This window comes from Mus caroli, chromosome 8 (genome assembly GCF_900094665.2).
Source record: "Mus caroli chromosome 8, CAROLI_EIJ_v1.1, whole genome shotgun sequence".
NCBI classification, from domain to species: domain Eukaryota; kingdom Metazoa; phylum Chordata; class Mammalia; order Rodentia; family Muridae; genus Mus; species Mus caroli.
The window spans coordinates 85,271,445-85,278,390 of NC_034577.1; the positions used below are offsets into that span (position 1 = coordinate 85,271,445).

The 6,946-nt window shown below is 39.5% G+C and overlaps 1 non-coding gene across 1 annotated transcript; it reads left to right on the forward strand.

Moving 5' to 3' along the window:
- The first annotated feature begins 1,647 nt into the window (after positions 1-1,647).
- LOC115031868 lies at positions 1,648-1,754 on the forward strand. The gene has a single exon (XR_003837504.1). It is a non-coding gene; the product is annotated as a U6 spliceosomal RNA (small nuclear RNA).
- The last annotated feature ends 5,192 nt before the right edge of the window (positions 1,755-6,946 follow it).

Here is a 6,946-nt window from a genome sequence, read left to right on the forward strand (position 1 = left end):
ACATTATACCATAGATCCTTCTGGGTGCTTTGAATATCTTAACAATAGTAAGTCTAAAAATGATTCTTTAACAGTTGAGTAGAATTAATTTTTTAATTGTTTTTAATTATCATTATATCATTTTCTCCCTCTCACTTTCCCTTCCTCCCTATAATCATTCTCATGGTTTCTTTCAAATTCATGGCTTCTTTTTCTTTAGTTGCGGTGGTGGTGGTGATGGTAGTGGCAGTGGTGGTGGTGATGGTGGTGGCAGTGGTGGTGGTGGTGGTGGTGGTGGTGGTGGTGGTGGTGTGTGCACATGTGTTCTTATGTACATAGATATAGCCTGCTCAACCCATGCAATGTTCCTTATGTGTATATGATCTCAGGGTTGATCATTTGGCATTAGATACCAATTGGGGAAACTCTTTTCTGGGGAAGACCATCATTCCCCAGTTGCCCAAAGTTCTTTGCCTACAGTTGAGGCCCAAATAACTTTTCCTCTTCCTTGTTAGCATGTCCATTGGTATCTTGGTTGTTCAGGTCTTGTTTAGGCAGCCATGTTGCTGAGACTTCGTGGGTGCAGCCTCTGTGACATTTCTAGAGACAAAATTTCACAGCAAACTTGATTCTCTGACTTTTATAATCTTCATACCTCTTTTTTTAATGATCCCTAAGCCTTGGGGACAGAAATTGTGTTGTAGATGTGGCTACATAACACAGTCTTTTATTCTCTACATTTTTATTGCTTATTGTTTTCTGTAATGGTCTCCTTGGTAGAATTTATTAATGAAGCTACCAGGTCTGGACTATTCACTGGATGATTTTAAATTAAGAATTGTATTTTGTTACAAATTTAGTCAGATTTTTTACATTGTTTAGTGCATTAGTTTATTAAGTTACCTTGTTATCCAATTTTATTAGTCCCTTTAGTTTTATATTATACAGTGTGTTGACATACAGTTTTCCATGGTAATATCATTTTCATTTATAATATCTTCTTTTCCCCTGTGGCTGGTAGTAATATTTTCTCTTTAGTTTCTGGTTTTAGTAATTTAATTCTTCATTCCAGGCCAGTCTAACTAATGCTTGTCAGTTTAGTTGACCTTCTCAAAAAACATTTGTTTATTAATTTTTCACCCAGTTTCCCACTTTCTATTTATGTATTCCTTCTGTGATCTTATTTTTCTCCTCTTCTTGCCTTTGTGCTTACTTTGCTCTTCTCCTGAAGCTTCTTGTAGTAAAATACAAGGATAGTAACTTTAGAATTTTTTTTTAATGCTGGAATTTTAATGATCACTTTCCCCCTATGCAACCATGTCTGCTGAATGTCACAGATTCTAGAATTTTGTCATTTACTTCAAAATATTTTCTAGTCTCCTTTGTCATTTGTTCTTTGGCCCATTTTTATATTGGTTGGTTGGTTGGTTGATTGGCTGGTTGGTTGGTTGATTGGTTGGTTTTATCAGGGTCTCATTGTGGAGCCCTGGCTGGGCTCTAGTTTATAGCCACCATCCTGTTTCAGCTGTAGACTGCTAGGATACTAGCTATATGTCACCATGTCTAACCTGGCCCATTGTTTATTTAGCAATTTGTTACTGGGGACTTCAATCTCTGGTATTGTTCCTAGATAATTTGGGGGTTACTTCTTCACCAAAAGAATTAGTAGTGCTCGCTTCGGCAGCACATATACTAAAATTGGAACGATACAGAGTAGATTAGCATGGCCCCTGCGCAAGGATGACACGCAAATTCGTGAAGCGTTCCATATTTTTACATGCGTACTGAGCGCTTTGGGCAGGGAGGTGCGGGTCCTGTGGGTGGACAGGGTCCTAGAGGAATGGGGCCTGGAACTCCAGCAGGATATGGTAGAGGGAGAGAAGAGTATGAAGGGCCAAATAAAAAACCCCGATTTTAGATATTTAGGCTTTCATTCTAGTTTGGTTTTGTCTTTTCTTGTTTAGATACCACTTAAATTCTTGGCATTTTAGTAAGAAAGCTACCTTTTTATGGATGTTAGCAGTTTATTGACCTGATATTTGTAAATGGCCTGTTTGGGCAGGTAAAATTATGTAACGCAGTGTTCAAAACAGGAGAAAATTTTTTTTCATTTACTTTTTTTTTTTAACTGTATAATGTTTCTCAAGTTAATGGCAGTGTACCTTGTGCCACCGAATTTCCAAAGTGTACCATTTTTTTTTACTGTGCTTCAAATAAATAGAAAAAATAGTTATAATACTGATCTTCAACTTTGCTATTCATGCTTCTATGCACATTAGGTTAGGTATTTCACTTGGAAAGCATGAGCGTGTGTAGGCCTTTGAGTGGCATATGCCATTTCTGGGAAATGTAACAGGAGGCTAAGTACTGCTTTCTACAAATGGTGCCCCCCCCCCTTGTTTAAAAAGAAATGCATACTGAAGTAATTAGGATTTGTTTGGCATTATAGGAAGCAGGCTGGTGCTCAGCATTTTTAAATGGTTATGTTAGAAAAGTTGAACTTGCAAGTCTTAATTCAGGAACATGTATTAAGATTATGGATGGGTGAAAACTATTGGTAGTGAGAGAAAGGGTTTGTTATTTTGGTTAAATGGATCCTTTATGGCTCTATCTAATACTCTTTCCTTGAAAGCTTTTTGAAAATGGAAAGATCATCTTGTTGCGTTTCTCCCTGTTGTTTTTTAAAAGAATCCCAAGCCCTACAAATGGCTTGTACTGAACTTTTGCATTTGAATTAAAGATTGTTAAACATTGAAAAAAAAAAAAGAATTAGTAGCTAGTCAAGTAGAGCAGGGCTCCAAAGTAGCAGCTCTGAGAAGTCCTTGCTGGAGACTAGGAATGCTAGAAGAGAACTCTCTGTTTCTTTATCTCCTAAATGTGGGCCTCTGTCTACAGGCTGAGTCAGTGACTGTGACCTAAAGGAGCCACCTGGACACTGGATAGGTCAACTGGCCTGACAAGCCCAGTCCCCTCCACATCCAAGTTTCCAGCACAGATTGGCAGCTTTCTGGTACTCTACTCCTTGGAACCCTTCTTACTATGAAGGAGCTCTGCTCTCTGTTTCTATTTACCATCTTTCTCCCTCTTACCCCTCCCCATAAGAAGATACTTCTGAAAGTCATGAACAATAGAAGCCTGCTATGTATTTTTTCATGTATTTGTGTAATACTCGTGTTCCCTTGTTGGTTTTATTTTATCCTATTAAAGCATAAATTCATATATCCCAAACTGGCTTAAGCTTGCCATGTAGCCAAGGATGCCCTTGAACTTCTGATCCTCTTGTTTCGGACTCCCAAGTGCTGGGATCATAGGTGTGTTCCCTGACACTTGGTTTTTCTGACAATGGTAAGGACTGAACCCAGGATTTCATGCGTGCTAAACAAGCACTCTACCAGCTGAGCTCGACCCCTAGCTCCTTGTATTGCTGGGTTTGCCCTGCCTTGAGCTGCTGAGCTACACCACCAGCTCTTGGCTTTTAATAAGTCCATTGTGGCTAAAGGTGTCCTTTGTTGGTATGAAGTTTTTTCAGTTCAGTGATTCTTATTTTATGACCTACCATTGATCTAGTCTAGAGGATATCCCATGTTTGCTCAAGAAAGTGGGATTCCTCTGCTGTGGAGTGGACTGTTCTATAAGTATCAGTAGTCCTGTATGATTTATATGTTGTTCATGTCTTCTGTCTCCTTGCTGATCTCCCCAGTTACTTTATCCATTACTTAGGGTAGGACATTGAGGCCTACTGTTATTGAATTGTCTGTTTCTCTCTTGAGTTTTGTTAGCTTTTAATTCGTGTATTTTGATTCTTGGATAAGTTCAGATATGGTTGTAATTGTTATGTGTTCGAATTTTATGTTGTTGTTGCTGTTGTTGTTTTTCTCTAGTGCCAAGATCAAGACATCAACACCCAGCATGGAGTGTAGGTCTAGGCTCACAAGCTTTCCCCCTGACTGAGGAGCTAAGAGGAAAAAGAATCACTTGTCTTTAGGGGTCTGGTTGGTCCCTGGTGAGTCAGTCATGCTCCAGTGGATGGCCCCATACTGTGCTTATATGGAAAACAGAACTTGGATTAAATGGGGTAGAACTTTTTTTAAGAGAACATGGGGGCTGGCGAGATGGCTCAGTGGTTAAGAGTGCCGACTGCTCTTCCGAAGGTCCCGAGTTCAAATCCCAGCAACCACATGGTGGCTCACAACCATCTGTAACAAAATCTGATGCCCTCTTCTGGAGTGTCTGAAGACAGCTACAGTGTACTTACATATAATAAATAAATCTTTAAAAAAGAGAGAGAGAGAGAACATGAAGTTGGGAAGAGGGCTAAATCCAGAAGGATTGCAGGGATTAAGTAGCTTCAAAATACACTGTGTGCATATATTAAATTCTCAATGGAGCAATAAAAAGTATGTTAAAATTGTTGTCTGATGTTTTAGTATTTCATCTTTTTTTTGTTATTGTTTGAATGATGCCTATGTTTCTCCTCATCATCTCACTTTCAATATATTTGTACCTTTAATTTTAAAATATGTTCTTAGCAGGGCATGGTGGTACACACGCATAATGCACTAACCCTTGAGAGTGTCCGAGACAAGAGACAAGCCTGAAATACATTGTAAGATCATCTTTTTAAAAATTAATATTTTAAAGTGGTCTTGGAGACACATATAATTGGGCCATTTTTTAAAATCTATTTTGCAAATATCTGCCTCCTATGTGGAACATTTCATCTATTTTTACATTTAAATGTAATTACTGTCAGTTATCATTTCTATCTGTCTAATCTTATTTTTGTATCTTTATCTTGTTGTGCACTTGCATGTGTGTGAGGGCACCTGTGTACCACAGCATGTGTGTGGTGGTCTGTCTTCACCTTACACCTTGATTAAGACAAAGTCTCTTACTCCTCGTTTCTATGAGGAGCAGGTTAGCTGGCCTGTGGTCTTCCTTGGTCTCTCCTGTCTCTGCCTCTTGTCTTACCATTGAAGCAATAGGATTAATATATCTTTCCTGTGTGGGCTCTAGAGATCTGAATTCATGTGCTCATGTTTGCACAACAGAATTTTACTGACTGGGCCATCTACCAAGACCTGTATCTGCCTAAGTTTAATTTTCACCATTCTCAAATTGTGCTTTTTTTTTTTTAAGTCTCTGCCACCAAATTCATTATTTTCTTAACATTAAACTTGCTGCTGATCTTGTACATTGTATTTTTTTTCACTGAAGACATGGCAGTTTTCAGGTCTAGAAGACTGATTTGTGTCTTTAAGAAACACATGCATGATGGCACAAGCCTTCAATTGCAGCATTCAGGAGACAGGCAAAAGAATTTGTGAGTTCAAGGTTAGCCTGGTCTACATGGCAATTTCCAGGGCATAACTAAAGAGAGACACCCTGTCTCAAGTAAATAAATAAATAAATAAATAAATTTTAAAATAAAAAAATTGCTCAGTCTAAACTCACAGATAAGGTCCAGTTAGAATAACTGATTTTTTTTTAACACTCTAATATTTATATTGGTTCTGACTTGGTTTTGGTTGATGAAGCTTCACCAGGAGTCAGATTTTCTCCATCCTTTTGTTTATATGCTAGACAGTGCCAGTGTTATGTTAGTGGGGACTGAATATTATCCTATTTATTTAATATATTTTAGTTTTGTTCCAGAACACAATTAAGTTCTTTGAAAATAGTTTGATCGCTTTAAAACTTATTAGGCAGGATCAGTACTATATTTTATCTGGAGCTGATTATTCTCATTGCTGAAGCAACCGCCCTTGACTCTTCCCCTAATCCATGGATATGAGACACTCTGGTCTGACTAGATGGGGCAGGTGTCATTGGTGGAACTTTGCAGAGGCTAGCACTGCTCCTTCTAATCTTTTTTTAATGAAGGCCAGGGATGTGCTCTGATGCCTACTTGTGGTTTTGCACTTTTTAAGCAGCATCCTTGCTTTTCCCCAGCTTCTCGGTGTAACACAGACCAGGGATGCCACATCTCTTGCTGTAAATAAGAAGATGCTTGCAGCTACATCCTCTCAATACAACTCCATTCTCTGGTGCTTCTGGGAACTCCAGCCTCCTCCATCTCTCCAGACTCTCAATCCCAACTGCCAACTCAGGGAATAGTCAATAGTCTGTTTCCTTCTATCTGGGTCCCACCTTATTGCACCAGAATCTAAAACATGTTTCAAGGTAGTATACCGTGGCCAGCATAGTCATTCATTTGTCTCCCATCTCTCAGGAGAGCCCTGGCACCTAGCACCTAAGGTCCTTAGTAGGGTTGTTTTGTGCAGTTTCTCATTTTTCTTTTCCTGGTTGTTCCCCACAACCTCAACATGTGGAAACCCGCTCTTAGAGAGATGTTTAAGGAATCAGGCATTGACAACAGGCCAAGTACCAGATAGACAGGTGGTGGACACCAGAGATATAGCAGCTTGTAGAGACGATCTAGTCACACAGGCTGAGAGATTGGCTTCTTGGTTTCACAGAGTTAAAGAGACTGTGGTGGATCTATACATAATCCCAAGACAGTTACATAGAACCTAAAACAGGCAGATACTGAAGCCAGCCTAGATTTATTTCATGCCGAGAAACCAAGAAAGCACTTTATTTCCCTCCTCGTTCATGGCCTGCTAATCCAGAACCTGGGACAAGGATTGCCTTGTCCTAGGGAGCTAACTGAACCAGCTTGAAAAGATAGGAAGTGCTGGCTCTATCTAACTCAACTTCCCACCCACTACCTGGACTCTGTTTCGGGGGTGAGCCTCAGCATGCCCTCAGGATGCTGATTTCTTTTGGTGGTTATGATGACAGCTAGCTGTGAGAAACGCTGATTCCTAAATAAAATAGCTCTCTGAGGAGGGTAGAGTGCAGCTGGATCTGCAGTCAATAGCAAATTGTCTTTGCCCCTAAGGAATTCTGAAATGTCACTGCTTAGTCACCATAGAGGAGACAGCACATAGGCTTTCAGTGTGAT